Source organism: Grammomys surdaster, unplaced genomic scaffold (assembly GCF_004785775.1).
Source record: "Grammomys surdaster isolate TR1022 unplaced genomic scaffold, NIH_TR_1.0 97, whole genome shotgun sequence".
Taxonomy (NCBI): domain Eukaryota; kingdom Metazoa; phylum Chordata; class Mammalia; order Rodentia; family Muridae; genus Grammomys; species Grammomys surdaster.
In genome coordinates this window covers 199,816-210,312 of record NW_021604576.1, presented here as the reverse complement: position 1 = coordinate 210,312, position 10,497 = coordinate 199,816, and positions in this window count along the sequence as shown.

The window sequence follows — 10,497 nt, the reverse complement described above, 5'->3', positions numbered from 1 at the left end:
GTGGAAATAGACGGAGGATACTCAAATATAATAAACACAGTCTGTTTATTCAGAGTTTTCTACAACAAGGGAGTCAGTCACCATTATTGGTGTTTGGCATAGACGGACAGGCAGGAAGAGGCGTCGGAAGCTTTAGTTTCATAGAGAAGTTTTCAACTGTGTCCTGATTGAAGGCCGTTGGTGTGGGGGAGCTAGAGGCAGGCACAGTAGAAATGGGCATCTACACCATCACTCAAGGAACAAGCCTTAGTTATTGGTCTCCAGTTGGAATAAGAAGAACAAATAGAAACTAGACATTATGGCTAAGTTGTGGCCATTGTGGGAAATTGTTGAAAAGTTTGTGGCTTGCATCTCCAGGCATTCACATGTTTGATGCATGCCTGGTGTACACAAAGAACAAAAGAGAGCCCTATATCTCCTTAAACAGCAGCTATAGACGGTTGTGAGCTGCCACGTGGGTGCTGGAAATTGAACCCAGGTCCTATAAAACAGAAACAAGTGGTCTTAACCACTGAGTCATCTTTCTAGTACCTCCTCCTCCTCCTCCTCCTCTTCTTCCTCCACTTCCTCCATTTTTCATTTATTATTTCAGCTTCTCTGGAAATACTGAACACCAAATTTCTCAGTGATATTATCTCATACCTAGGCTAATGTGATCCCTGAACTTTTCTGTGAAGAGTGCTTCTAGGATGCCAACCATGACTGATACTTTAAAAAAATTTTTGATATTATTATATAATTACATCATTTGCCCCTTCACTTTCTTCCCTCCAAAACTATTCCTTTTTCATTAATTATTTATTTAATTGTCCTCTCTTTTGCAATGATCCCTGAGAGTTAGGTGTGGGAGTTGTATTATAGATGTATCCTTTGGGGCTAGGTTCCACAACTCTGCATTTTGATAGGTTATGTTTTTTTGTTGTGTGTGTGTTTGTGTGTGTGTGTGTGTGTGTGTGTTCCTAAATACATAAGTACAACTTGCCTAGTCCACATATTACTTGTGTGTATGATTTCAGGGCTGGCCACTTTGTGTTGAATAACCAATTGGTGTTCTCTTCCCTAGGGAAGACTATTTCTCCCACTCTCACCATTCCACACTTTCCTGTAGCTCTTTGTCTAGAGTTAAGGTCTCATAGACTTTCCTCCATCCGCTTTTACATAGTATTGTTCTTGTTCAACTAATGTTTAGGTAGTCACATTAGTGAAACTGTATGGTTATAACATCTGACATTCCTGAGAATGTCTTAATATTCTTTGAGACTTAGGTGTGAGCGTTGTGTTATAGATGTATCTTTTGGGGCTGGGTTACACAACCTTGCATTCTAATTGGTTGTAGTTTTCTACAATGATATGTATGTGTTGCAGAGAAGTTTCCTTGATGAGGCAAGAGGGCTACATGTATCTTTGGGTATAAGGACAAATATTTGGAGTGTAATTATGGATTATGCTGGTTTAGTAAAGTAGCAGTTGTAGTTTCTCCTCCCAGATCAACAACTTCACAAGCTCTGGGTGGTTAGCTAGGTTTCTGGTTCTAGGATTTCCCTCTTATTGAGCAGGTCTTAAGTCCAATTAGAGAACTGTTGGTATTTCCCAGAGATGCATACCACTACCTGCATCCTTAGGGTTATCATGCCATGCCATGTCATTGGTGTGGTTCATAGACATCATAGATGAACACCATGAAAGCAATTCCTCAAGGAGGAGGCATGGAGATCATTTCCAGCTCAGGAGTTTCAGAGCCCTGTGTCTGAAGTGTATCCTGTCTTCAGACATGAGAGCTCATCTTCTACCCCTGGTTGGCAGTCACAAGCAACAGCAGTAGTCTGTACTTTTGGGAGTCTCTTAGGCAACCCTGACCAACAACTCAAAAGAGGACTTCTCATGCCTGGTGTTGGGGTTTTGGTTAGATGGATTTTGGCTCTTGGAGGAAACATTGTTGGCACAGATGGTGTGATGGTTTGTATATGCTTGACCCACGGAGTGGCACTATTAGAAGGTGTGGCCCTGATTGGGTAGGTGTTTCACTGTGGGTGTGGGCTATAAGACCTTCACCCTTGCAGCCTAGAAGTCAGTCTTCCATTAGAAGCCTTCAGATGAAGATGTAGAACTCTCAGCTCTGCCTGCCTAGCTGCTACCCTCTGAACCTGTAAGCCAGCCCAGTTAAATGTTGTCCTTTATAAGAGTTGCTTTGGTCATGGTGTTTGTTCACAGCACTAAAGCCCTAACTAAGACAGATGGTAAAATTTCATATATAAACTATACAAGTATATTCATACACAAACATGTGTTACAGGTATTTCTGGATATATAGTTAATAGTGTGATTCATTGTCAATGTTTTAGACATTCCTTGTTATTTTACCCTCCTCCCTTCCTTCTTCTGTAGTTCTCTTCTTTCCCATCTATACTTATAACTACCTAACTTCCACTTTTCCCATTTCCATGATAAGATTGCTTGTATCCTATTATACCCCAACCACTGCTTTCTTATCCCCTCACCCAGGCAATGGTCCCTTCTTACTTTTCTGATATCTATTTTTACTCTAGGATATGTGCTCACATCTCAATATTTGGAGCTAGGAGCCTCAAATAAGAGAGAACATGACATTTGTCTTTATAAATCTAAGTTACCTCACTCAGTGTGATCATTTCTAAATTCATCCATTTACTGACAAAGATCATGATTTTATTTTATCTTTTTTACAGCTGAATAGTATTCCATGATGTATCTGTATCACATTTTTATTATCCATCATCAGTTGTTGGACATTAAGGTTGTTTCCATTTCTTAACTATTGTGAATACAGCAAAAATGAACATAGCTGAGCAAGTATCTATGAAGTAGGATATTGAATCCTTTGAGCATATACCAAACAGTGGTATGGTTGGGTCATGTGATAGATCTAGTTTTAGCTTTGAAGGAGTTTTCCACACTGATTTGCAGTGTGGTTAGACCAGTTTGTGATCCCATGAACAGATAATGAAAGAATCCTCTCATGATCCTTTGAATCCCTTTCTGCCATTTGCTGCGGTAAGACAACATTGTAATTGTTGGCTACTGTTTTCAACAGTCTTTCAGAGTTTCACATTAAGTATCAAACATTAAAAAACTAGCCTGAAACTTAACATATTCAGCCTTTTCTAGTCTGATGTTTCAGATCTGCTGATGGGGGTGACTCATAGGAAACCTCCAGATCCTGCCAGATGCTAATGTGTATTGTTCATTTTTCCATCTTTATCAGGCCACACATATTCCTATAGATGATTTTCTATCGGGGAGAGTACTCTTTCTGAATAAAAATGTGTATGTGACCTCTACAGAGTAAGGTTTCAAAGGAGACTGGACAGCTAAAACCTTTGAGTATCAATCCAGATTCCCCCTAACTGGTGAACTGGTGAACAGGTGAACAAACCCTTCCTTCTTCCATTGTCCTTACATAGATCTCAAGAATAAGGTATACCCCAGATGTACCTCAAGATCTGGATTAAAGGCATGTGTTGATCTAGATCAAAAGTGTGTGTCATTCCACCTCAAGATCTGGATCAAAAGCCTGTGTCTTCTAGCCTCAAGATCCAAATCACAGGTGTGCCCTCCATTTCTGGATTATAGTTCATTCCAGAAATAGTCAAGTTGACAGCTGAGAATAGCCATCACAACCGGGAACCTAGTCAAAAGCTCTTTCATGATCCATGTGATTATCGTAAGGGTATACAATTCTACTAAAATGTGAATGTAGTTGTCAGCCTGTTCTGCTCACATATTGCAAGAGACTCAGAGCCACAAATAGTCTTTACCATGATTCCATTGTTTATTAACTGCCTTTGGCTTTTTATTGTTCCTATGAAGGGCATAGATGCAGTTTACTAGCACCCAGGCAGTTCTACTAGACTCAGCAACTGGATTGAGGTTTGACACCACAGTATTTACTCCTTTCATTTGTTCCCGAAAAACAATTCCAGGTTACAATTCGTTTCTGTGGGGAACTTAAGGCAGAAATATAAAGCAACACATTCAGAGTCAAGAAGAGAAAGAGAATAAATACATGAAACCTTGCTTGCTAGAATGTTTTTTCACTCTTATACATTTACACACACACACACACACACACACACTCCTAAGGAATGATGACTCTCATGGTGAGCTGGTCTTTCTACATCAGCTAGCTATCAGGATAATCACTCACATTTATCAACCACTCTCCTGGGCAGGCCCCGCGCCCAGAAGTAGCCTGCCAACAAAAATCAGACTCCAAACATCACTGTGCAACTTTCATTTTGTTTTGATGGTTTTTTTCTTATGGAGTTGTTTCTTTTGGTTTTTGATTTTGAGACTGAGAATGAAAGACTGTGAATTTTGGTGAGTAAAGAAGTGGAAATGATCTATGAGGAGTTGGGAGATAAGAAAGAATGTGATCAAAATGTATTGTCTACAAAATATATTAACTAATAAAAAATAAATAAATGAGAAAGACAATGCTAGAAACTTGAAATAATGCCACTCATTAAAATCAGATAAAATGGGCAAATCTAAGGGAACTGAGGTGCTATGGTAATGAGTATGTCACCATATTCAAATTCATCCTACAGTGGGGGAGGAAGGGTAGTCCCCTACAGAAATTCCTAAAGGCCAAGCTGATCTAGAAAATTACTCAGTTGATACTCACTTCCATGTTGTTCAGATTTCATGGGTGCCAGACCTGTATTATGGGACCACCAGTTGATGAAAAAACACAGGTTGGGGAAATTTCACGAGGTCATGCCCCAGGATAAAAAGCTACAGCCATTCAATGGCTGCTGAGAGAGGAAAACTCAGTTTTCCCCAGAACAGACTCCTGATAGGTTACCAATCCCACATGGTCAGCCCTAAACATACATTCCTATAAGCAACATTAAATGAACTCAGCAGGTTTTATTCATGCATATATATCTTACATAAATATTTCTGTAAGCAATATTAATATATCTATAAAATAAAACAATAATAATCAAGGAAGAGATAATGAATTTCAGAGGGAGTGGATAAACATGGTAAGAGTTGGAGGGGAAAGAGGAATCATGTACAAAATTTTTAAAAGAAAAGGAAAGAAGGAAGGAACTCTTCACAAGTGGTTGTTAAGTTGCAGTAAGTTGACATTTACAACTGACCTTCACAGTACCTGCACGCTACATCTCATTGCCAAGCAGGTAATGAAGGATCAGTCCCTATATTAGTCAAGCTTCTCTATAGTAATAGAATGTATAGAACAAATCTCTGTATATATACAGAAAGGGGATTTATTAGAATGACACCCAGGCTGCAGTCCAGCTAATCCAGCAATGGCTGGTTATGAATGGAAAGTCCAAGAATCCAGTAGTTTCTGAGTCCATGAGGCTGGATATCTCAGCTGGTCTTCAGTAGACACTAAAATCTCAAATAAGTAGGCTCTGATGCCAGTGGAAAATGGACTTGCTAGCAAAGCAAAAGCAAGGAGGCAGAGCAAAGGCTTCCTTCTTCCATGTCCTTACATAGGCTTCCAGCAGAAAGTGTGGCCTGGGTTTAAGGTAGGTTTCCCAGATCAAATGAACTAACTGGATTAAAGGTGTGTGTTCCTGGCTCAAGATCCAAACTGAGGATGCATCTTTCTACATCAAAGACTTGGATTAAAAATGAGTGTTCCTACTTCAAATTATGCAAAAACAAAAACAAAACAAAACCTTCACAGGTGTGTTCTCCATTATTTGGTTTTAGTTTATTACAGATATGGACAAGTTGGCAACCATTAATAGCCTTTACAGCCCCAAAATACAATTCTTGGTCAAACACACACACTCACACACACACACACACACACACACACACCTGCCTAATTGGGTCTGTTAAAAACCAGATACAAGGACAATATCTGTGACTGTTTTAAAAGGGGAGGGACTGGGATAAAGCTAAGCATGAAAGGTCCAACACAATGCAGGGAAACCAAACATGTAGCTGCCCTAGAAAGGAGGTAGGGCACAGTCCCTATTGGAACAGAACCACACTAAACAGAAAGGGCTGGGATGGCTGATGTTGCCTAGGAAACTGAAGTGAACCTGAAGCTGCTAGCACTGGAGAAAGTGAGGAGATCACACTTCTCGCATCTGAGTAAGTTCTTTCCAGAGTGGTCCAAGCAGCACAGGACTACCATGTCATCCTGCTCATGGCTTCCTTTCCTCTCCTTGCTCACTTTGTTGACTATGAAAGCAGGACAGTGCTGGCTAGTAGCAGATAATTTTTTCTGCATTTTACATTTTCTTGCAAATATCTCACATGAGCTTGACTTTTGGTCTCAGATATTCTTTAGCATATTAAGGAAACTTGGTGTGTTTAGAGTTGAGCTGAAATAAATTATTAGAAAAGAATGCAAGTGGCTCCTCAGCATCCTTTAAGGCCTATATTGAAGTAGCAATACAATAATAGAGTTTTAGCTACTAATGATTCTTATATTTATCTCCATTTCCTCTAGCCTTGTTCTTTTTCTTTGCCTTTAAATACTCTGCTTCCTTCTTTCCTTCCTTCCTTCCTTCCTTCCTTCCTTCCTTCCTTCCTTTCTTTGTTTTCCTTGCTCCTCCTCCCCTCTTTCTCCTCCTCTTCTACTTCTTCTCCTTCCTTCCACCTTCCCTCCCTCCCCTTTTTTATCCCACAGTACACTGATCTGGGTACCTGGGTGCTCCATTTTTACTTTTAGAACTGTTGCTTCTGTGCCATGTTTCATGCACGCTGTAACATTTTCCAGCAAATGTCTAATGTCTCTACATACTATCCTTCACCTAAATAATGACTTCATGTGGAATTAAGTAGCACGAATCCTAACTAAGCTGCTCATACCAATCTATGCAAAACTATTGACTTAATTACCTACAATTTAATGTCTGCAAAATAGACAGGATCATTTCTGCTTCTAGTGAAAAAGGGCACAGTTTTCTGTAGTTTCTCACCACCTGGTAACTTTAGGAATATCCTTTCAGAATGTACTAGTTTGCATTTCCACCCCTTCCAAGCTGTACCTGTCAATATAGCATCCAGGAACAGCCCACGTGCCTGGGAGCTAGCTTTTCTATTGCAGACTCTTACCCCACCCTATTTCTTCTATTAGAGAAAATGCTTTGAAATAATTTGAGGCTTGTGGCATTTATTACTCTATTGTCAGCCTGTAATTTTATAGACAGAAACCATTTATGGGCCAGGTTGCATGATTTCAATATTGATCCCTGGCTTTTACTGGTCTTTCAGAGCTTTTACTGTAAAGCCAAAAAAGAACCAAAGTAGTTGAAAAATGGCTCTTGACAGGGCATATCTCAACCCCAAATGCTGAAAATGTCCTAGAATGCCTACTCTTTAATTTCCCCCTAGGCTATCTGATGAATCTTTGCATAGTCTGGATGCATGACCTTCTGCTATAGCCTCCTCCTTCATGCTGATGCCATGTTCCTGTTACCATTCAGAGTATGGCCTGGGGGAACAGCTAAGCTTGTTGGGCAATTACTGCCCCAAGGAACAGCTCAATATCAATTAAACTAGTAGCAAGATTGCTTCTCTTGGTAAACACCCTTTAGCATTTAGATACACAACATCTCTATTAAAAAGATTAACTCATTTCGTTATCTAATGGAACATTTTGCAATTAATTCATCCGAACCTGTTCATTAGAATGCAGTCCAACAAAAACTTAATCAGGTCTAATTTTTACTAGGAAAAAATCAGAATGCTTGCTAGGCCAGTTTTCAAAGTCTTCATGATAGAATCTTCTATCAAAGTCAGTTCATGGTGCCAAGACAAGACAGCCATTTTGGTAGCAGTGAAGCTATGCCACAGAAGGAGAGCCCTACCCATTTCTCAAACCATTCTCACTGTTTCCAAATCCTTTAATCACTGTTTGAGCTGTCTCTTCTAATGTCCAGCATGTGTATGTGACTGATTGTCGCCATGGTCCTGGGATTGTTTTGTGTTTTTATGGATAGATAGCCAGAAGTACCTGAAGTTTGACTCTTAGTTCCTATGAGAGGAAGTCACTGTCAATCAATCTGGCTTCAGAATGTAAGAACATGAGAGCCCAATTCCATGATTCAAGTGGGAACATTATGAATGCAAACTCAGGCTCCACGCTCTTGTAATTTTTGACACAACAGCTTTTTCTACTGTTTCTTCCTGAAGATGCATTCCTGGGACCTAGCCACCACACCCAAACTAACCCTGGTGCACCCACACCACTGGATCACTATCCAAAGTAGATGTGGGTGATATTGAGGCTGGCTGCCACTTAGGTTTACAAACTAAAATCTTCGGCCAAAGGACTGGAACTCATGTGAGTAAAGTACATAGAACAATGCCAGCTCCATGTGTGTGCTCAATAGCTGGTGGTTATTATGATTAATATTCAGTCAGTAAAACTATAAATTAATTAACTCTTATTTGGGGAAAGATTTTGAAAACTGACCTAGCAATATCAGTCTCATATAAACTACTTTATGAATACAGAAAGGAGAAAGACATTATTTTTATCATTACTATTATTACTTCTGTGTCATCTGTCAAATTGAACTATTCTTTAATAAAATAAAATGCTTCACAAATAAAATTCCAAGTTGTTATAGCATACAAGGTAAATAATAAATCATTTATCATCCTTCATCTAAACTTGCTTCTTTTCTCATTGCCTATGTGTCAATTGTCAGCATCCCCATCCTTCCATACACCAAGATAGACATCTGAGAGGCAACCAGGATCTCCTCCATCTTTCTCATTCCTTCAAAGTCACCAAACCTGTGTTTTCTTCTCTTCTTCTCCATTACTGTGTTTGCTATGCCTCCTCGCAATCACATTTCTTCTGGACCACTGCACAGACTCCAAACTCACCATATTATCATGGGAATTCTAAAAGATCTGGCATGATTCCTGTCCATCACTCAGTGCCCTGTAAGTTGTATTTCAGGAATGGCAAAGTCTTCGAAACTCTTCATACTTTGTTTTTAGATTTTATCACCTCTGCCTAAAATGTCTATGTGTACTTTTGTGTGCTGTTTCAAATCCATAGCTAAACATCAACTTCAAGAAATGTGGTCTCCAAATCACTTTGCTAATCACCAAAGTGAATCCAAACCCCATTCTTTGCTTCTGCAGGCCACAAACATGTTCCCATCATTGTATTTATCAAAGTCCAGCATAGCAAGCCTCCCGTGGTAATCTCAAGAGCAAGATGAATCTGACTCCATCATTAATCTGGGGAGTTAAAAAGTCAAAGGAGATTGTATGAAATGCTTGTGAAGGACTTGGTACTTTGCTTGGAAAAATCATAAAGCTTAGCAAATCAGAGTTTTCATCATGCTGGATATCTTCGCTTGGCAGACCTATTCAGGTTCTCCATTAGATCATTGTGCCTGTCACCACAAAGCAGCTCAAGAGTACATCCATTCACCTGATCCATGAGGAGAGGGATGAACAAGAGAGCAATTGCATTTTCACTCAGAACAACTGAGCAAGAGAGGAAAGACTATTTGCTTGTTCTCAGGCACACCACCCCTGTCTTTCTGTGAGTCTTTGAGCTATTTTCACCAGCTGCCTGGTGTCCAGCCTGCAGGTGGCCTCACTAGCTTCTCCAAATACTGAGCAAGAACTAGAGCAGGCTATACTACTGCACACAACAAAGTGCTCGGCCACATACTGGGGCAGTTTTCTGAGTGTAACATTTCAAAGGAATAATCTTACAGTTTCATCTTTTCTTTCCTCTCTGGAACAAAGAACAAGAAACATAGATCATAGAATTGTAGGGAGGAAACCCTTATCTCTTCCCAGATGAGTGACAATAAAAAGAACATTCAACCCCCAGCTGGGAAATAAACACAGAGAGAGTGCCATTAGGCTCAAAATTGTCACGTGGCTCTCTCCTTGTAATCCTCAGCATAGGTGGGAATGAGCCCAGAAGGCCAACAGCTCCTCCCTGCATGCCATACCGTCCTGCTTCCTACCTGCCCTCTTTCTCTGTCACCACTGCCTTCACTGGCAGCAGCTTTGGAACGTACCCACGCTGTCTTGTCAACACAGATTTATTCATACATTCCAAACATCAGGGACACAATTCAAGAATTTCCCCACCTACCTACATTCTAAGCAAACACATTTTTAGTAAAATAAAGTAAAACCAACATTGTGCCAAATGCACACATTCTCTCATAGCCAGAGGCTCAGTCTATTTTATAGAAGGCATCGGACACCTTCCCTTGGCATGATGCTTGGGTTCCCTTGGGGATGTCTAAGTATAACAGCAAATATTGTTGCTAAAATTATATATATATACTATGCTACAAGATAGATGCTTCCTACTGGATAACGAATATCATTTTCACACGGTTTCCTAAGAAGCTGAAATCAAACACACACACACGCACACACACACAATATCCATCAAAGTAAAAGAATGTGAGTGACAGTTCAAAAAAGGTCACAATACCAATTTTTCTCTCTCTTATTTTTTAAATTTGAAAAACA